Below are 23,108 nucleotides of genomic sequence, written 5' to 3'. Positions count from 1 at the left end.
GTGGATGACATGGCATCTAATGTGAGGTGGCACTTGAGGGTGGTGGATGAGGTGGCATTTAGGGTGATGTGGCAAACGAAGTGTAAGGTCAAACTTTTGATTGTGGTGATGCGGAAGGTGACATGCAGTGATGACATGGACTTTTGGTGATGTGGCAGCCTGTGGAATAGACAAGTAGGATTGGGAGAGAGAGAGACCAAACCATGGTATATGGAGAAGTGTCAAAACTTCTAGGCTTGACACTTTACCAAACCTAATGAGGTACACCTTAAGTGAATTATGAAAGTGAAAAAATTAAAACAGTGGAAAAGTATCTTTCTCTAACTCAAATTGACTCAAAATATTTCTCCCTGAGTACTCTATGATGAAAGTCATAAGATATATGAAAATCAAATTGAGTGGCAATGTAAATTATTTATTAGAATTTTTAAAAACACTCCCTCAAGAACCTCTCAGTAGTCTTTGTTAATTTTTGAGCTAGATCTAAGCAAAGTAAACCGTTAAAGATTCTCTTTTTTTTTTGCATGGTCACATCACTAGACATCTGGTGTAAAAAATTAAGGCTTTGCTAAACAGTGATTCTAACAAAGAAAAATAAACAATAACTACATAGAGACCCAAAAATCAAGTTAAATTTCTTGTCAAGTGAATAATTAATATGCAAGAAATCCATATAAAGATATAGACAATTTTTCATCAAGGTCACAGTGTTGTGATAGGGCTAACAGGTTGGGCCAGAGTAGTTCTTGCACACTAAAATTTCTATTCTGGTTTAGAAAATTAAAGATTGAAACTTTCCATATTGTTTAATACTATGTATTTTGTGTGGCCACCAAATCTTGCCTCTAAAAAGTACGTGTAAACAAGTCAAATATACATAATAGTGTGAAAAATAGACTTTTTGGGTAATTCTGCTGAGGGAGACTATTGATGAAAGTGGGTACACCTTATCATGTATACATCCGACTGTTCATTTAATATATTCGCCCGAGGAATGCGTGTGACACTATAAGAGGAGCATTCCACAACCGCTAGCATCGCCGCAGTAAAACAAAAGAAAATAGAAAGAGAAAATATTGTGTGTGTGGCAATAGCAAAGACAAAACGTACGATAGTGGTTAAACAGCAATATACACGATAATAGTCGCAGGTATATACCCGCGACTATTACCCCATGCATTCCCATTGCTATTACCACGTATATTATTGCTAAACGCCTTTTAAAAAATAAAGGTGCTCATTTGGGCTACCCAATTTTAGGTGGCCGAAATGAGCACCTTTGTTTTTTACCTACATAAAACATATGAAACATCAATTGTTTTTGTAAACATACAAAAAAAACAAAAAAATAAAATTGAAACTACTTTACCTTGACAATTTAATGTGCAAAAGATCAGCTATTTAAAAATGTTACAAATAAAATGAAAATAGTGGTATATAGAATGTGCGGCCACATTGGGACTTTATGAAAGTTTGGAAAAATATTTTCTATCTAATCCTCCTCATCATCATCGTTGTCCACAGGCACGTATATTTGATCACCTTAACTCTACATAAACCCAATCCAAATTAAAAAAATATCAATAGCTCAAAACAATTGATACAAAATTATTTGTTTAAAATTATCGCTTGTAGTGATCCAACCACGCACTGCGTCGAATTGCTCGCGAGAGATGTGGTTGTTCTCGAACAACCATCGCCAAGTTTCAAATTCTATATGCTGCTCCCAAAACTTGACTATCTCTCTAGTTGGTCAACTAAGAGTGATAATTTCCTAAGTTAGCACAATAACAATAACAAATCATAAACTAAAATCTTTGTAATCATCCATTTAGGTTGTGATTTAACCAATCTTACATATTTGTCCTTCCATGCTGCTTTTCCTCTCGAGCCATAGTGCATGGGAGTTTGTATGGCCCGAGCTTCACGTTGTTGTGTGTAGGATGAGACCCTTGTAGCATGATCGCTCTTTTCTTGCATTGTCCACTCCCACTCCGCATCTCCCATGTTGCTACCGTGATAGCTCCTGTCTGGATCTCTAACTTGGTTGGCCGTTGCGTGCCGTACACTGGATTTCTTGTTTTTCAAAAATGTTTTTATGTAGCCCTCCAATTATTGTTGTGAAAAAAGTTGATCGAGGGTATTTGAAAATCTAGCATGTAGCGCGCCCTCAGTGTAGCGTGCATGATCGGGAAGCTGGTCTCTAAACTTTACAAAACAATTTTCATACGTCGAATGTATAAGAATGTGAAGATGGCATCAAAACACCCTGCCCACTGATGTACCAAAGTCAACCTCTCCATCATATTTTACCATGTAGTAGCATCCATGCGTGTGTGGCACAAGTACGTTTGTATCCTCGTCCTCTACGTAAGGGGTGGCACGCTCTAAAAAAGGAAACTCCGGCCCTCCTCCACCACCAAAACAAGCGAAGCCACAAGATCCCACGTCGCTCCGTCTCTCTCGGCACTCGTTGCCTTGAGACAAGCGTCCACTTGTGCCACTAGAAGAAGTGAGTTGACGGTGCACTAGCAAAGCAGGAGTGGAGTGGCATGGGATCCTGCAATGCCATGGGAGTGGGACCCAGCGATGCCATGGGAGTGGGACCCTACGATGGAAGGAGAGTAGGACGGTAAGAAGGGGTTGTAGACTGAGGTATCGTCGGTGCGAGGTTCTGGATGTAAGGAGTCCCTCCCTAACTCCCCCATGGCATGGACTGCGGAGAAAGATCGTATGTTGCAAGCTGCTGCGGAGTGTAGGTTCCATAAAGAGATAGCCCATTGTAGGTCTAGATCTATCACCGGTGGAGGAACTTAAGTAGAGTAGGTGTTGGATGGCCATGCCTAAAATTAACAAAAGTAAACTTATAACACTCATGGTTTAGGGTTAACTAGCCACAAATAAGCAATTTCTTTGCTTGCTCTCACCGCCTCCAAACTCAAGTCCACTGGAGACGATGTCCACCCCGAGTAGGACCTGGATGTGAACCAACCAAAAAAAGAATCAGATGGCCGCTCCCCACCAGGTGGTCTCTCATCTGACATCTACATTATAGAGAGCAATATGAGATTTATCTTTTCCCCCCTACTCATTCATCTATATATGTATAACAAATATCTATGCACATAAGCACGTAGATACATATACATACAAGTAGACCTAATCATGGGCTAGTAGTGCCAAAGGTCAAGTGGCACCTCTTTAGATATCATCATAGTTTAAACCGTGGTAAAAACAAAGGTACATTGAAGTAATCCATGCATGAGTGGATCAATGACCGCAATGAAACAATTAAAAAAGGACTATACCCCAAAAGAAGAGTCTAAACTTCGGGTGCTATGCCCCCGCATTTAGTGCCTACTTACATGCACTAACAAATATATATGTACACACACCCCTATAATTTAAGTATATATAATTACATACTCTCTATAATTAAGTATAATTTAAATATATACAATTACGCAAATGTAGCCATCGTTTTGAGTAGAGATAAAGATCTAGTGTTGTAAATGTAGCCATTGTTTTTGTTGTGCCTCTATAGAGTGCTTTGAAGAAGAGCTTCTTTATTGTGCTTATTGCATCACATCTCTTCACAATAGCTACTTCTTCAAGAGATTATTGTGCACATTACATGCCTGCCTTCATTCTGAGGTACTGTGCCGTTGAAAGCTTTCCAACCTAATGCCGCATCCATAGAGAGAAAGAGAGGGAGAAAGAGAAGGATAGACAAAAAGAGTGAGAGAAAGATAGAGAAGGTAGAGAGAAGAGCGTAGAAATTCATTTCTGAACTCCATCTTGGGGACGTAAAAAAGATATTTTTCAGAGAACTCTATAGAAGCCTCTGCACCCCACAAAATGGCAGCTTCGCTTACAATAGTTGCTCTTTACTTACTTGCAAGCTATATATATATAGCTTGCAAGTAATATATATATATATATATATATATATATATATATATTCTCTTCTCCCCCCCCCCCTCTCTCTCTCTCTCTCTATCCCTCTCTTTCTCTATTTCTCTCTATTCGCTCTTTCCCTATCTTACTCTATTTCTCCTTCCCTCCCTCTCTCTCTCTCTCTCTCTCTCTCTCTCTCTATTTCTCTCTCTCTCATTATATCTCTCTCTCCCTATCTTACTCTGTTTCTCTCTCCCTCTCTTACTCTATTTCTCTCTCCCTCTTTCATTTCTCTCTATCTCTCTCTTATCTCTTTCTCCCTCTATTTCTCTATTCTCACTCTCCATATCTTACGTTATTTCTCTCTCCCTCTCTTTCTCTATTTCTCTCTCCCTCCTTCATTTCTCTCTTTCTCTGTTTCTCTTTCCCTCTTTCATTTCTCAAGTTTTTTCCTATTTTATTTACTTCAACCTTTTTTTTCTATTTCTCTCACAATCCATTTGCAAAAAAATCTACGAAGAAAATCCATTTGCAAACAAAATAAACAAGTTTACAACGACGTGCAAGAAGATTATCTACTTCACTAAGCAGCCTACATCAAAAAATCATTAACGATAATCCCTATTGCATCAATCGGTCAAATGTATGAGGTATGTGCACTTCTTAATCTCCTATTATTTTTATCTTCATGCATGTAAGTGTGTGGGTTTGTATTTGTGTGTGTGTGTGTGTGTGTGTGTGTGTGTGTGTGTGTGTGTGTGTGTGTGTGTGTGTGTAGAATACTATAGGAAAGGGGGGGGGGGGGGGGGGGGGGGGGTTGTAATTACCTTAAGTCTTAGATATGGTTGACCGTCAGGTTGAGCGTCCTATGACATTCACAGTAAGACCTCCTTCAAAGATTCCTTCACAAACAACCCAAAAGAGTGTGTATGTGTGTGTGTGTGTGTGTGTGTGTGTGGAAGGAGGGGAGAGATGGACAAGGAAGAAAGAGTTAGAGGATGTGGGAGGTGCAGTAGGGAGGGTTAGGCTTGGTGTAGGTGCAATGGCGGAGAAGAAGAGGACTCAGTATACCACAAATACGTGGCATACTCTGCCCTTCTTTCTTTTTCACGCGCGATTTATGACCGCGTGCTTACTATACCGCAAAGAGCACACACATGCTACCTCATGTCGCGTGTGCAAGGAAGCACGCTACAAGCCCGGGGTGAGCGGGGCAAGGAAGCACGCTACAAAACCTGGGTGAGCGGGGCGCACCTACACCGCAAGGTATTGATACATTTTCCATTAATCCTTCACACTATGGGAGAATGGTGTTGTTACCGCACAACATTACTGCATAAGAGGAGAGAGAGAGAGAGAGAGAGAGAGAGAGCTTCAAGAAAGAGAGAGAGTGTATGGTGCAGACCCGGTGGCGCGTTCCCCAGCTTTACCGCGACATTTACCACCTGCATTATCGCACAAATAAACGCCCAGATTACCGCACCCGGAAAAGAATCCAAGTGACCCATTTCTCTCCCACTTTTCCCTTTCTATAAATCCTATTCTATTTTGTTACTTTTCAGAAATTGGTACCCCCTTTTTGCATGGAGTGTAAGAAATCCCATTCTCATTGGGATTTTTAGTACCTCTCTTCTCTTTGCTTACCTCATCTATTGGTATGATTCTCCTACTCTACTCATTTGTACTCCATGAGATTCTATATCAATAAATATTTTGTTTCCACTTCAAAATCTTATGTCAACTATGCATTCATATGAAAATGGCAAGCGAACAATGATCAAAATTGTATTGTCACCCCCTTTTTGCACGGAGTGTAAGAAATCCCATTCTCATTGGGATTTTTAGTACCTCTCTTCTCTTTGCTTGCCTCATCTATTGGTATGATTCTCCTACTCTACTCATTTGTACTCCATGAGATTCTATAAACAAAAATATTTTGTTTCCACCTCAAAATCTTATGTCAACTATGCATTCATATGGAAATGGCAAGTGAACGATGATCAAAATTGTATTGTCTTGCGTTCATAAACAAATAGCCCTTTTGTACAACATAAGTAGAGAAAGAAGTCAAAATCCAAAAGATATTTATTAATTTTCATCCTCCAAGTGATCTCTACAAGTGCTTACATCCATGTCCAACCCCATGGTAGCTAAATCAACAAATAAATCTATTGATTCATCCTCTATAGCCTCTCCTATTGAATCATCATCATCCTCTCCATCCTCCTCCTCACTATGGTTGGTTATTGGGAATGGTTGGTTCTCCTCGACCTCAATTGCATCATCGTCATTGGCGTCTTCTTGAGATGGTATGGTGGGATCTGCCAAAGTCTCTATGTTCGTATCTGCAAAGATAGATCTGCTCCGTGGTGTGACTAGAATAACATACCACAGTCGTCTTCGATACATACAAGGCACATAAAACACCTATAGGTCATAGAGCAAACACCAACATGAATGTAGTTTTGTATGTATCATATAATGTTTTAGTGAGTTGCACATGGACTTTACCTGCTCACAACTACTAGGTTGCACCAAGTTCGGTCTTCCCGCGATGAAATTTCTCGGAGTCTACCATATAGAGTCCATTCTCATGTCTCTTAACCTCACCCGCAAACCATCAGCAGTCAAAGAGATATTTGTGAAATGTTCTGAAGTCCACTTTGATTATCCTCTCTATTATTCCACATTCCCTCACCTCTTGTGTTGTCATTTCAAAGTTGCCCATAACTCCACTATCATGAGTGGTTCGACGCTCATCTATCTTGCGGGTTCGAAAATGACGTCCTTTGGACTACATAGAGTTGAATGTGAAGGCCTGCAAAAACCAATCAAGATAGATGAGAGAGAGAGAGAGAGAGGTGACACACATACACACACCCACACACACACACACACACTCGTACACACACACTAAACACATTGAGTATATTACCCTTGGTAGACATCCTCGCGTGTACTCCCATTCTTTAGGGCTTATTTGTTCTCCTTGTGCCTTGGCCTTAGTCATGGCATTGTGTATCCACCCAACTGGAATTAGATCAGGGTATTTAGCAAGCTCTTTAGGAAAGAGAGGTGCTCGCCTACCGCCATGCGACCTCTTCCATGCTTCCCTCTCCCTTTCTCTCGTTGTACGCACCTCCACATACATATCCACCCATTTGCCCATGATGGGAGCATTGAGTAGACAATGGTTGTTGACTATGGCTTGAAATTCCCTATCCAAAATCAAGAGAGAACCTTTCCCACTTTGAATGTTTGCGTGTTTTTTTGGATCCTCTTCCTCTGTCTTTAAACGAGGCAATGATGGGTCTATTGTGAAAAGATATTGAGAGACATACACAAAAGCCTCTTGTACAATCCAACCCTCTGCCATGCTTGCCTGAACACATGTACATAAAACCATTAGTGATTAAAGTAACTAATAAAAAGCGTTGTGAATACAACCCAATCCTAATAAGGTTTAACGCTTAAGATCGATGAATACCTCTGGTTGTGATCGTAGCCTTACAAAGTCTTTCAAGGTCTTTAGGAACCTCTCAAGAAAGAACATCCACCTTGAGTGAACCACACCACAAATGGCTATCTCCTCAACAAGATGGAGCAATAGATGAACTTGGCTAACAAGGATAGAACATGGGAATGCATCCTCAATAGCACAAGTTGCTTCAATCGCTAGAAATCGAGCTTTTGGAATGGCTGAAACTTCGATTTCTTTGGAACTCACAAACCTATAACCAAAAAACCCTTCATAATCTTCATAGTAAAGTTAGTTTTCAAACTAAAGTTTAGGAGGGAGGATCAAATGTTCTATACCTGACAACTTCTCCCACCTTGAATATTGCAGTCTTTACCTTCATGTCCGCAAATCCACTAATGCTAATTGGAAGCACAAACTATTTCACAAACAAAAAGACTTTTTAGTATCCAGAACCCTAAACCACATACACACACACACACACACACACATTACTTGAAGAATCTTGTGCCAATCATGGGATTTGAGCCCATACAGTTATGTGGATCCTCCTTTCTTAGTTTTAGTGAAGGCACCCTTGAGCGAACGCATATAACCTGTTGGAGTACGGATGGATGCAATGACTTGTTTCATCCGCTCTTGATCCACCCTTGATAGAATCCAAGGTGCCTTTGGAAGAACCATCTTCTCCCGAGGCCCCATGCGAGGTGTGGCCGAAGGAGGGAGCCTCCTTATGGCCCTCATGTCCTCTCTAGCCCCCAATGAATCTTTCTTGCCTACTATGTGATCCCATATAGCTTGGCCAACATTTTTGAACACATGCATTGGATCCAATAGGTGTTGGATTTTTAATGAAGCCCAATAGGGTAGTGATAAGAAAATAGAGTACCTAGACATACCCCTAGGTGGATCATTGGGAGGAGGCAATGTGCTGTGATGCTCGTTCCAATGTCTTGCGCAATCGGCCATGGTCCAATGGAGTGGCTCCATCCCATTGCACGGTGGAGCATAAGATGGATGTGTGGGCGACAAGAAGCGATGGTTATTGGGGTAGATCACCTTACCAAGTAGAGTGGGTCTCTCTGTCATGAGTGAGGGTCCACAAGTTGGGCATGCCCTATGTCCAGATGTCGATAGTCCTACAAAAACAAAAGACATAACCACATATAAGTGACCAATGCAAAGACATTAAAGAGCGTCACAAAGGAAAAGCTTACCAGAAATCTCTCCAAGCCCGGGGTAATCATGCATGGTCCACATGAGAATGCACATGATCATTGTGCGCCGATCATGAAGTGGTCTTGATACATCAAAAACATCTATGACGTTCCATAGCTCTTGAAGCTCTTCAATCAAAGGTGCTAAATATACATCCATGTTCTTCACCTTGTGTTTTCCTAGGACTAGAAGAGAGAGCAAAATGTTCCCCTTCTTGGTTGACTCCCATGGTGGAATGTTGTAGTTTACAACAACCACTGGCCAAGTACTCCATGAGGTAGACCGATGCCCAAATGGGTTTACTCCATCACTAGCCAGACCAAGCCTCAAGTGACGAGGCTCTTCTCTAAACTCCAGCCATGTCTGCTCAATGTGTTGCCATGCCGGAGAGTCAACCGGCACTCTCATAACCCCATCGATGGAGCGATTTGTCATATGCCATGTAAGAAGCTCGCTTGTTCCTTTGGTGCTGAACATGTGCTTGATGCGGGGAATGAGGGGGAAATGACGAAGAACCTTGCGAGGTATTGTGTTTCCTTGCATTCCCTCTTTGTATCTTGATTCTCCACACTCGGGGCAAGCATCAAGGCCTGCATGTTGATTGCGGAATAGCACGCAATCATTGACACATGCATGTATTCGATCATAGTCCATCCCAAGACCTGTCACCACCTGTCGTGCCTTCCTTCAATTTTCTAGAAGATGATTGCCTTTAGGAATCATCTTGCCTAATAGCCTATGACATAATTAAAGAACACTCGTTATTGCATATAACCACGAAAAAAACTCACAACTAACACTTATTACACTTAAATGTACCTCAATAGTGCATCGACCCCTGCATTGCTCCATCCAAACATTGCTTGAATATTCAAGATCTCAAGAAACGCTCATAATATGGAGTAGGAGCATCCCTCGTAAAGAGCGGTGTGTGCTGCCTCTAGCAATGAATCTTTGGTTTTTGGGGCAGCTTCTTCACATGCACACTCAGACTGACACTCATTCGCCGCCTCACGTGCAAGAAGATCCTCAACCATATTGTGCAAATGATCTTCCTCCACCTCCATGTGGAGCGGGGTGGTGGGGAGATCCCCATATGTGGTGGATGTAGGATGTGCATGTGCTCGTGTGGACCCACCCACATCGAACGGCTGGTGTGACCCCCCTCCCATGACTGCTTCCTAGTGCAATCGCTCTTCCGTCCTTCTCCCGCCTCCGCCCCCGATCACACTCCAATGGGGAGCGACATCAATGGATGCCAAAACCCTCGGATCGCTAGTTTCCATTCGAGCGCGTTTTCTCGGATCGTCCCATAGCCCATAATCATCCATGTGAGCCAAGCATATACGTCGAAGCCATGCAATTGCACGCTTACATCGCGTACATGGACATGGTAATCGCTCCACCAACCATCGAGTTCGTTCCGCGCCAACCGGCGGACCCACTTCATCCCAATCGTCCTGCACACACGACCACACACTAAATAAGAAAAATTTAAATAAGAATATGAAAAATCAAGAATGTTTGTACTGACATGACTGACACTCATTAAAGATAGAGGGTAGTGGGTACAACAGGTCATGCAGTCAGTCGGCGTAACCTTAATGTCCTGTCATAGATTTTCGCGGTAATAATTGCGGTAATACTAGCGGTAACCTGCGCGGTAATACTTGCGGTAATATTTCAAGAAGATTTTTTTATATAAAGGGGGCATCTGCGTGCCCCCGCGAAATTGAATGCCAAAATTTCAAAATCGACCTCCTCTTCTGCACGGGCATGTTTCCCTCTCCATCTCCAAGCTCCCTCTCCTTCTCCCTCTCCATCTCCATCTCCATCTCCGACCTCTATTACTCTCTTCATCTCCATCCCCACCATTTCCAAGAGACTGAGGTCATGAATGTAAGTGCTCAAACTCTCTCTCTTTCTTCTCGTTCTTCTACACACACACACAAACACATACACACACACACACAATGCATACACATTGCACACACACACACACACACAAAATTTTATGCACAATCACACACCAATGCTTGCATTAGTGTGTGCATGCATTATACACACATTAATGCTTGCATTAGTGTGTGATTGTGCACAAAATAGTGTGTGAAAAGACACTATTTTGTGCACATTCACACACTAATGCCCGCATTAGTGCGTGCATGCATTATACACACACTAATGTGGGCATTAATGTGTGAAATTACACACTAATGCCGCACTAGTTAGTTTTTACACACTAATGCCCGTATTAGTGTGTGCATGCATTATACACACACGCATTAGTTAGTTTCTACACACTAATTTGTGTCCAAGCACACACTAATGCAAGCATTAGTGTGTGCATGCATTATACACACATTAATGCTTTCATTAGTGTGTGATTGTGCAAAAATTAGTGTGTTTTCACACACTATTTTGTGCACAATGCATGCATTATACACACACTAATTTGTGCATTAGTGTGTGCATGCATTAGTGTGTTTTCACAAACTAATTTGTGCACAATCACACTGAAGGAGTACGAGCGGAAGTGCAACGCGAGAAAGAGTGCGAGAAGAAGAGCACGACGATATGGTGAACTCGCTCTACTGTAATGTGTAGAGCATAGTGAGTTCTTATTAGGTTTTTACAAAAGAATATGTGTACATACCTGGCAGCCCGCCCACTTACCTGGGCGACCACATTGGGCTTTATACCCCAACAACCTCCCACTTAAAGTCCAATGTGGTACTTTAAGTGTGAGAGAAGCTACTATACAAGCTAATATACAAGAGATGTAGAGAAGTGATGTACTACCCTACACCTAACTGCTTGCGAAAATGCGCAAAGCTCTCTGAGAGAAGTCCTTTTGTAAGTAGATCAGCAGGATTTTCTGTGGTGTGAACTTTGACAAGCTGAAGTTGCTTATCCTCGAGCATTTCCCTGATGAAATGATACTTCACATCCACATGCTTTGTCTTTGAGTGATAAACTAGATTGCGAGCCAATTGTATAGCACTTTGACTATCACAATATAACACAGGCATCTCTTCTGTGATTCCAAAATCTGTTACTAGTCGATTAAGCCAAATTGATTCTTTGCATGCCTCTGATGCTGCAACATATTCAGCCTCTGTAGTAGACTGAGTAACACAATCTTGTAATCTAGAACGCCATGATACTGCTCCACCAGCCAATGTAAAGACATACCCTGACGTAGACCTTCGGTTGTCTAAGTCACCTGCATAATCTGAGTCTGTAAAACCCTTTACACTTAGCTCCTGACTCCCATAGCATATACGCATACTCTTTGTAGCTTTCAGGTATCTCAATATTCCTTTCACTGCCTCCCAATGTTTCTTGCTTGGGTTTGACATGTATCGACTTACTACTCCCACTGCAAATGCAATGTCTAGGCAAGTAGCAATCATTGCATACATCAAACTACCCACTGCAGACGCATATGGAATCTTATCCATTTCAGCCTGTTCTTCCTTAGACACAGGGCAATCTTGTTTGCTAAGTTTCACATATGGTGGCAATGGAACACTCAATGCCTTTCCCTTCTCCATATTGAAACGTTGCAAAACCTTGTCAATATGCTCTGTTTGAGATAACCAAATCAACTTCTTTGATGTGTCTCTCTCAATGCGCATACCAAGTATATGACTTGCCTCACCCATGTCTTTCATGTCAAACGATTTTGCCATCTTTGACTTCAAAGCTGAAATTTCTTCCAAGTGCTTGCCAGCAATCAACATGTCATCCACATACAAAATAAGGATCAGCCAACTACCATCCTTAGCCTTCTTTGTATATAGACAGTGATCGAACTCACTACGTTTGTAGCCTTGAGAAAGCATAAACTTGTGGAATTTATGGTACCATGCCCTCGGTGATTGTTTTAAGCCATAAAGACTCTTTAACAATTGGCATACCCAATCTTCCTTGCCTTTCTCAACAAACCCTTCTAGCTGCTGCATGTAAATTTCCACATCTAAATCACCATGCAAGAACGCTGTCTTGACATTCATTTGGTGCAACACCAAATCTAATATGGAAACCAATGCAAGAAAGCATCTCAATGTAGTCATCTTGACCACCGGAGAGAAGACTTCATCAAAGTCAATGCCTTGTTCTTGCTTAAAGCCCTTGGCAACAAGCCTTGCTTTGTACTTTGGCTGACTATCATGAGCGGTGATCTTATACCTGTAAACCCATTTACAAGGTAGAGCCTTTTTGCCCCGTGGTAATTTAACTAGCTTCCATCTGGTTTTTATGCAGAGTTGTCATCTCTGACTACATGGCCAATTGCCAATTCCCGGAGTCCTTCATTTGCACTACTTCCTTGTAACATGAAGGCTCATTGCAATCAGTCAACATGACATAGTTCATAGATGGAACAAACCTATCAGGAGGTCGCGTGACACGTACAGATCTACGCACAATAGGTGGCTCAGGCTCAGCCACAACCTGTGGTTCCACTTTATCCTGTCCTTGCTCCTCTTGAGCCCTGACATTATGTCTTGCACGTGCAGGTCCATCTTCTTGGAAGACAACTCTTCTAATCTCCTCAACCCTCTCTGGTTTAGAATGATATTTGGATTCATTAAAGTGAACATCATTGCTGCGGACAACCTTTCTGGATTCGGGATCCCAAAGTCTGTACCCCATCTCACCAGAATTACCATAGCCTAGAAAGATGCACTTTCTACTCTTTGGCTCAAGTTTGTTCCTAAATTCCTTTGGAACGTGAGTATATGCCTCACAGCCAAAGACTCTGAGATGCTTGTATGAGGGCATTTTGCCTGACCATACCATCTCTGGCACTGAATCCTTCTGCAAAACCTTGCTAGGAGATCTATTTACAAGATGAATAGCTGTTGATACAGCTTCAGCCCAAAACCCATTTGGCAGTTGTGCATTAGACAACATACTTGTGACCTTCTCTTGTATGGTCCTATGCATCCTCTCAGCAACACCATTTTGAGGAGGATTGTAAGGAACAGTAAGTTCACTTTTTATACCTTTTGACTCACAAAAGTCCTGAAAGGCCTTTGAAACATACTCTCCACCATTGTCAGTGCGTAAGCATTTAAGCTTCTTGCCACTCTGATTCTCCACAAGTGTCACAAACGTTTTGAAAACACTAAACGCTTCATCCTTGTGCTTGAGAAAGTAAACCCATACTTTCCTCGAGTAATCATCTATAAATGTCATAAAGTAAGAAGCTCCCCCTAGAGATAGGTTAGGCATAGGTCCACACAAATCACTATGAACAAGTGCCAACTGTGTATCTCTTCTACTGCTTCTATGCTTATGTGGCTGCTGTGTTTGCTTACCATACAGACAATGTTCACAGAATTCAAAATCATCAAATGAAAAGCCAGGCAAATAACCAGAACGAGACAAGATTTCCATTCCCTTCTTGGACATATGTCCTCACCGGCTATGCCACAAAGAAACGTTCGGCTGCTCGGTTACATTGATTACATTTTTAGAGTCATTTGATTCATAAATCATGTAAAGTCCTCCAGACTTTACTCCATGTGCTACTGTCATAGAACCCCTGGATATCTTCCACATGTTCTGTCCAAAAATGGTGACGTAGCCAACATCATCAAGTAAACCTGTGCTGATCAAGCTCTTTGTAATTGCGGGAACATGTCTCACATTCTTCAGCGTGAAAGAAGAGCCATTCTGAAACTTCAATTGAACATCTCCAACACCTAAGATATCACATGTCTGCCCATTGCCTAGCGGAACATGATCTTTACTGGTCACATAAGAGGTAAACCACTCCTTGTTTGGAGACACATGAAGTGATGCCCCTGAGTCTATAATCCAGTCACTCAGTGCATTTCCATCAGATGTTGTAAGAAGAGCTGAGTCCATTGTATTCTTCAAGAAGTAGATGTCTCCTGACACTAGACTGTCATCCTCTGCAACAGTGTTTGTCACATTTATTTCTTGAATCTTCACTGAGGACTTGTTCTTCTCACCATGGTCTTCAGCTTTCTCTTTGCCTTTTTCTGCTTTCCATTCTCTGCAGTCTCTTTTCATGTGACCCTTCTTGCCACAATGGTAGCATTCTATGTCACTCTTGCCTTTAGCACTGCGGGACTTGCTATGAGACTGATTCCTCTTTCCACCTTTGTACTTTTCTTTGGTCCTTCCCCTGACAACTAAGGCTGTTCCTTTGCCTTTGTCCATTGTCTTTCTATTGGTTTCTTCAGTAAGCAGACTTCCTTCTACACCTGCTATGTTCAAACCATCTGGAGGTGCAGAATTACTTAAAGCTGTGCGAAAAGTGTCCCAACTTTCCGACAATGTGATCGACAAGAACATAGCTCTAACATGTTCATCAAACTTGACACCTTGAGCTGACAACTGACTGTAGATTGTGTTGAATTCATTCTGATGATTGGACATAGGTGTCCGTTCTTTCATCTTCAAGTCAACAAGCTTCTTAAGCCAGTATACCTGTGAAGCTGCACTCTGCTTCTCATAAAGATCACTCAGCTTTAACCATGCTTGATAAGCCGACATCTCGTCTGCTACATTGAAGTAAACGCTTTCTGCCAAAGTCAGCATAATGGTAGAAAGTGCCAATTCATCCATTTCTCTCCATTCATCTTCGTCCATATCTTCTGGTTTTATCCCCTTGAGCTTTATAGGTTTTATCTGCTTCTTTTGTACCAACACGTGCCAAATCTGCTTCTTCCACAATGGGAAATTGGTTCCATCCAGCTTCTTGATATTGTAAAGAGCAGTGTCCTGTGATCCAGCCATAGCTACGCTTCACAGTGGTTTACTTTCCTGGGAAAAATTCGGCAGAGTTTCCCCTGTAAACTGACCTCTGAACCAATATCATCCTGTCAAATGAACCAAAAAAGCTTCAGATTCTGCATAAATTTCGGCAGAGTCTCCTTTGTAAAATGGCTCTGGTGTACTCAAAAACAGACCAAAAAACATCTCAAAAAACACTGTCTCTCTGACACTGTAAGCTGCGGGTAAACCTGTCCTGCACCTGTACTATCTCTCACTGTCCTGTAAGCATAGACTGTGACACTGCCTCAACGGCAGTAAAGCAAAGATGCAATCCCAACTGTCTAACTCACAGTCAATACATCCTAGCTGCCTATCTAAGGGTGCTCGAGGGATCGCTCCAAGACTTGTATCACCGAAAGGATCTCAACATTCGAGAATCCCCCAGCTCAATAAAACCTCACTCGACCCTCAACAAAGGCTGCAGTAAATCTGACGGTACATAGACTTCCCACAAAGTCATACATCCACAAATTTCCCACTGTATGCTGTAACCGTTGCGGCGGTTGTTTGCTGCGTGACTCACAGCCAGCAAACCCTCAATAGACATACATCATCTCTGACAATACATCCCATGTGGAAGTACCTGCAATGTCAGGATGAAATCTGGAATATCAAGCAGCAAACACAAGCTATCTGATGAACTAGTGGATGTCGCCTACAGTCTGCGTGTAGATGCGCCCGTGTCGTATGTGACACGCCTCCAAGAACTGTGATCCGTCCTTCGATGTGTAGACAGCCACAAATCAACACTCTAGGAGTGTCGATATCCTCAGCACCTGCAGTCTTAGGCCGAAAACCCCAAATTTGCAGAGTCAGATCTGCACCCGCTGAGACCACGTAGTCGAAAATGGCCTGCGCAGAACTTTGTCGAAGCCGAACGGTGACCGAGATGACCTCAGCCGTGTCTTTGCCTGTCGAATTTCACTCCAATCTGAGCTGGTGACTCTAGCCTCCTGCAGTGCTGCCCCGAGCCTCGATCTGAGCTCTGATACCAGTTGAAGGAGTACGAGCGGAAGTGCAACGCGAGAGAGAGTGCGAGAAGAAGAGCACGACGATATGGTGAACTTGCTCTACTGTAATGTGTAGAGCATAATGAGTTCTTATTAGGTTTTTACAAAAGAATATGTGTACATACCTGGCAGCCCGCCCACTTACCTGGGCGACCACATTGGGCTTTATACCCCAACACACACACTAATGCTTGCATTAGTGTGTGCATGCATTAGTGTGTTTCCACAGACTAATTTGTGCCCAAGCACACACTAATGCAAGCGTTAGTGTATTCACACCTCTCTAGCACACACTAATGCAAGTGTTAGTGTGTGCTTGTGCACTAATTAGTGTGTTTTCACACACTATTTTAGGCACAATCACACACACTAATGCTTGCATTAGTGTGTGATTGTGCACAATCACACACTGATGCAAGCATTAGTGTGTGCATGCATTAGTGTGTTTCCACACACTAATTTGTGCCCAAGCACACACTAATGCAATCGTTAGTGTGTGCATACCTCTCTAGCACACACACATGCTTGCATTAGTGTGTGCTTGTGCACTAATTAGTGTGTTTTCACACACTATTTTAGGCACAATGCATGTATTATACACACACACACTAATGCTTGCATTAGTGTGTGATTGTGCACAAATTAGTGTGTGCAAACAAATTAGTGTGTGGTAACACACTAATGCATGCACACACTAATGCTTGCATTAGTGTGTGCATGTGCACTAATTAGTGTGTGAAAACACACCAATGCATGCACACACACACACACACACACACTAATGCAAGCGTTAGTGGAGGTATGTTTTGGTATACTAATGCATGCCCAAGCACACACTAATGTAAGCGTTAGTGTGTGCTTGTAACGCATGCACACACTAATGCTTGCATTAGTGTGTGCTTGTGCACTAATTAGTGTGTGAAAACACACCAATGCATGCACACACACCCTAATGCTTGCATTAGTGTGTGCTTGTGCACTAATTAGTGTGTTTGCATTAGGGTGTGTGTGCATGCATTGGTGTGTTTTCACACACTAATTATTGCACATGCACACACTAATGCAAGCATTAGGGTGTGTGTGCATGCATTGGTGTGTTTTCACACACTAATTAGTGCACAAGCACACACTAATGTTTGCATTAGTGTGTGCATGCGTTACAAGCACACACTAACGCTTGCATTAGTGTGTGCTTGGGAATGCATTAGTATACCAAAACATACCTCCATTAACATTAACAATATACCAAAACATACCTCCATGTGGGTGTGCAATGAAGTTAATTGAGACCCCAATGGTCACCGAGAAGCCCAACGGTAGATTAAGGTCCAACACACCCACTAGATTAATTTCTTTGTCACACACTAACGTACACACACAATAGATTAATTAGAAGCACACACACTTTCATCTAAATGGATGCAAAAAAAATAAGCACATAAACCATTTCTTAAATAGGAGATAAAAGGAATCTTATGCAGGGAGGAATCCTATGCAAGGAGGAATCCTATGCAATAAAGAATCTCACTTTGACTAGAATCCAATGTTAATTAGGGTCCCTTTTTTTTGTGAAATTGTAGGATATGGCATCCTCTTCCACGCCTGGCTATCGATCCATAGAGGACTTTCTCGCCGAGGGCCTCTCTTACGAGGACGCTTATGATGCTTACTACTCGCAGTCTTCCTCCCACCAGTCACAATCCACCTTCGGCTTTCGATGGTTCCGAGATGCAGTACACGACCCCGACCTCGAGAGGGCATACCACGCCCAAGCAGAGTGGCTATCCTCGCAGCAGAGTCTTCGAGGGCGGTACACACCAGCACAATTGGCTGCCTATGGGCTCTCACCGCTTGCGACACCGGGCGCCGACACTCCGATCGTGCAGAGTGTGCCTCCCAGTGGGCCTCCCTCCACCTTACCCTCGACTTTCCCGTCACCCGTAGCTCCCTCCACCTTGCATTCGCAGTGATCCACGCCCGCACCGTCAAGTTATCCGTCGCCTACACCACCCAGCGGTTCGGGCTCGGGCCAGCGTTCTTCGGGTGGCCAGAGCTCTTCTCATAGTGGTGGCTCACGCTCTCGTCGAGGTAGTGGCTCGTGTTGCTTTGGTGGTGGAGGGGACAGTGCTACAGATTCACCTCCTCTTACACCCCGATCTCCTCGCTCACCCCTTGGAGCTCCACATGAGGATGAGGACCGCGATGTGCCCGCCCCGGACGCTCATGGGTACTACTATTATATACATCGTGAGGGGGAGGTGGATCTAGGTTCCTCTTTGGGGAGGACATTTCGAGGGCACCTTAACCAGCTGATCCACTCGACATACCAAGATTGCTTTAAATCTTTCAAAGATCAGGACCCAGCCGACGTGACGTACATTCACATGACATTGCTCATGTGGTTCCCTAATCCACAAGTGGAAGAGTTCTCCAGGCAGTGGCTCGAGGAATACATCAAGAATTTCTTGAAAAATAAGAAGTCCAGTGTGCGGAGGGCGGCAAAGCAAACATTTGAATCTGAGGGTCACAACTATCTCCCTAGAAATGTTCACGACGAGGAGTGGGAGAAAGCCCAGGGCGAGCTGGAGGACGAGAGAGCGACATGTGCTAGGGCACACACTCGGCAGATGGAGGTGAGTGCGCAGCAAACGTCCACGCATTACGGCTCAAGCGGAAAAGCAGCGTGGAAAGATAAATTTGTGAGTGTGTGGATTTTCATTTGAATTGATTTAATTTGTGGTAATAAGGTTAGGTTTGTGATATTTTTTAATTGATATACAGCAAAATATTACTATGACCCGTCCAAGCCGAGAGATCCAGAGATACAGAGAGAACCACTCCGAATATCAGACATGGTGCTGGCTGTATGAAAACAACAAATCAATCGCGAAGGATTTGAAAATGCATGTCGTACACTACAGCCTGTAAGTGTAAACTTTTTTTAAAAAATCATTGCATGCAGCTTTATGTATCCATTTGTATTAATTAAAGGTTTTGTTGTTCTTTTCTTTTCTTGAGTCAAGGAGTCCCTCGGGAGGCCCCAGGATCCGAGTAGCTCAATCCTCCAAGTGTTTTTGGGCGCGCGCGCGCGTCTTCTTTTCGCCATAGTTGCATAGCCCCCATGTATCGCCTATTTGGGCAATTTTGTAATATCCAATATAATTAAACACTTGATTTTGGCCCAAGTGTTCTTTTGGCCACAGTTGTATAGCCTCTATGCATCGCCTATTTGGGCAATTTTGTAATGAACAGTTTCTCCAATATAATTAAACATTTGAATTTGGTTTGTGCAATGAAAGTGTTGTTTTTGAACAGTTTCTCCAATATAATTAAACATTTGATTTTGGTCCAAAGTTTTGGTGCAATGAAATTGTTGTTTTTTATTTATTAAATGTATAGGGAAAAAAAGGCAAATGGCCATTTAGATGGGTCCTACCATCCAAATGGTCATCTGCTTTTTTTTAAAAAAATACTCCAGGTGCGGTAATCGTCGCGGTAATAATTGCGGTAAAGTCTGCGGATATAATTGCGGAAATTTAGCCAGGGGTATTACCGCGACGATTGCTGAAGGACCATTATCGCGCTTATTGACTCCAGCATTACCGCTCCCGAGATTTTTTGCCTTCAACTTTTTCTTTGTTTTTGTGCGTCTATCTGAGCGGTAATGTGCTCGATCCAAATGTCATAGTGTCGCATTCAATACATGGTTAAAAGTAGGCCTACCGTGGAGATTCTTGTGTGGCACGCCAACTACCTCTCAAATGATGGAGTGATGCGTGTCCCTGTCGATTCACCTGCATGGAAGCACATCAAATGCAATGGAAATGGCCTATGAACTTTGAGAATAGCCGAATTAGGAGAATTAAAGACAACATTTTTGTGAGACTACTTTGAGAACATAGAGTGTGAACTTAATTGATGGTAACAACATAATCATAGTACTTAATTAACTTGGCATGAACAATACTTTTTCAAAAGAGAGATTTTAGAGAACTTGACAACAATTGAGGAATGGATTTATGTGGAGTCGGTTCCCCCTCCAATAGGCTTTTGTATTATAGATTCTCCCATCAAGAGAGACTTGGTACAATACAATCTTTGTGTTCCTTGGGAGCTACATGATGCAATGAAGATAGAAAGGTTAATGAATCACGAGCATAACATAGACTTTGCAAAAAGCATTAACTATCCCAATCCTCAGTCCCAGGGCCTCAAACACCTTCAAAGGTGGAGAGAGCTAGCGGGGAATGAGGGTAGGGAAGAGCAAGAAGAAACATTCATGGGAGAAAGAAATAGTCCTCACTTATCATCACTCTTCTTGCTAGCATACATAATAGCATAGTAATGAAGATGGAGAAGATGGCAAGATTAGGCATTGAAGCATGACTCTTGGTTGGATTTGCATTCCATAGCCAAGAGTGTTGGTGCAGTCTCTCAACTTCTCTACTAGCTTGGAGAAGGAGATGGAGCTCTTGCACTTTGCACTTCACACAATGAGTATGTGTGTGTGGGGGGGGGGGGGGGGGGGAAGAGTCTACCCCCCAAGCTAGCCCCCTTCTTGCTTTGGTCGACCCCCTCTTCTAGCACTCTCTGGCATTTGATTGGACCTCCTCAAGCTTGGCCAATCACAGGCTTAGTGCATATCCACCAACAAGGGTAGTCCTCGGACAAGTGTCTCCCTCTCCCCTTTTGAGACAGACGACTTGACAAATGCAAACAACTAATTAAATCAACTAAATTACCATTGGACCCCTTTGGAGGCAAGTGAATTTGAGAGTAATCCCTTCATGGTCCTACTATTTGAGAGAATTTCTCTATGAAGAGTCTATAGTATGCACACATACCAATAAAGCTTCTTAGCTCATTTACATTCCTTGGATTAGGCCATGCTTTTATTGCCTCTAATTTTGATGGACCTATATGAATACCATCTTGAGAGATAATGTGACCTAAGTATTGAGTCTCTTGAAGGAAAATTTTTCTTTTCTTTCGATTGATAAAAAGCTTGTTCTCCCTTAACCCTTGAAAAATCACTTGGAGATGCTGCTTGTTTTCCTCCAAGACATGGAGTAGATGATGATATCATCAAAGAATACTCCAGTGAATTTGCGGTAGGGTTTAAAGATTTTCTCCATTAGATGATTGAACGTGGTTGGTGCATTAGTCAAGCCAAAAGGCATGACTAGATATTCATAAAGGCCAAACATCGTATGAAACGCGGTCTTTAATATATCTTCATCCACTATCCTTATTTGAGGATAACCACTTTTAAGGTCAATTCTACTAAAGTAAGTAGAGCCTTGCAGCTTATCAAACAGATCTTCTTTGTTTTTGAGAGTGACATGGTTTAGTGCTCGATAGTCCACACACATACGATATGTACCATCTTTCTTTTGCACTAAAAGGACTGGAGAACAAAAGGGAGAGGAGCTAGGCCTCACCATCCCTTTGTCTATCAATTCTTGTACTAGTCCTGGAACAAGTGTCCCCCTTTTTCCTTTGAGAGAGAGGACTTGATAAATGCAAAAATAATCAATTAAATCAAATAAACTACCATTGGACCCCTTGGGAGGCTAACCAATAGGCGTTAGGAAACCATGAGAGTAACATGAAGAGGAGCTTGACAAGTGACCTATTTGCTTTCTTTGTACCAAGCTTGCCTTGTGTGAGGGTGTGTGTGTTCTCTCTCTAGCCCCTAGAATGATGGCTCGTCCCCTTATGAGTAGGGATATGATTTGACTTTTTGAGCACCTTACCCTCAAGTACCTTAGTCATGGAGCACATTAGCACCTAAATCATTAAGCTCCTCAAGGAAACCTTAGTCAGCAAGCACAACAAGTACCTCAAGCCTGGGCCGTGTTCCCACCTCAAGCATAGCCCTACCTTGTCTAAGGTCAAAGGAATTTTAATACTAACCTTTGGAGGTCTTTAATGAATCTAAGCCTAAGGTATTTAAGCTCCATTAGCTAGCCTTGATATTTGATAGAACATCTTTCGTTTGGACCCCTTTACCATTGGCCTCGTGTTGAGATAGATATGTAATACGTGACATTGTCTATATTCTAGCCTTGTTCCTGTTTATTCTCCCACATTCAATGGTCAGTTTAATATGAGAAATTCATTTGGGTTGGTTAGATATTAGATTTTATGACATCGAAACTCAATGGCCAAAGTTTAGGTTGGAGCCTCGACATTTAAGGATTGGGTTAGCAAGTGATGGTGTCAACTCCTTTGGCACTAAATCTACTTCATGGAGCATTTGGCATGTGGTGATCGTCAACTACAAGAAGGACAATATACTTATTTCCTTGCTTGTGCAAGGGAAGTAAAAAATGTTGAGAGAATGACCAAAGCAAAAGCGCGCGGAGAAGACATCACCGACAAAGAATGGGAGTATGCACGAGGTTGCGTACCAAAGGTGAGTACTCATATACCTAAACCATATTGTATAGTAATTTCTTGATTTTATCTTTGTAATTGATAAAAGATATTTTCCTATTTTGTAGTGCCTTTCCTTTAACTCTATGTGGTCAAAAGGGTCGTCACTTTTGTATGCGCCACATTGACAAGCGTAGAACCACCATGGATTGTGGCATTATGGGCAACTTTGACACAGATGGTGATGAAGCTAGGTATTGTGGAACTATTGAAAGGATACTAAAGGTTAATTTTAAAACCTTTCATACCTT

Source organism: Adiantum capillus-veneris, chromosome 4, assembly GCF_014529385.1.
Source record: "Adiantum capillus-veneris isolate H3 chromosome 4, ASM1452938v2, whole genome shotgun sequence".
Classification (NCBI taxonomy): Eukaryota; Viridiplantae; Streptophyta; class Polypodiopsida; order Polypodiales; family Pteridaceae; genus Adiantum; species Adiantum capillus-veneris.
The sequence above is the reverse complement of the archived record's forward strand: the minus strand, read 5'-3'. Positions refer to the sequence as shown.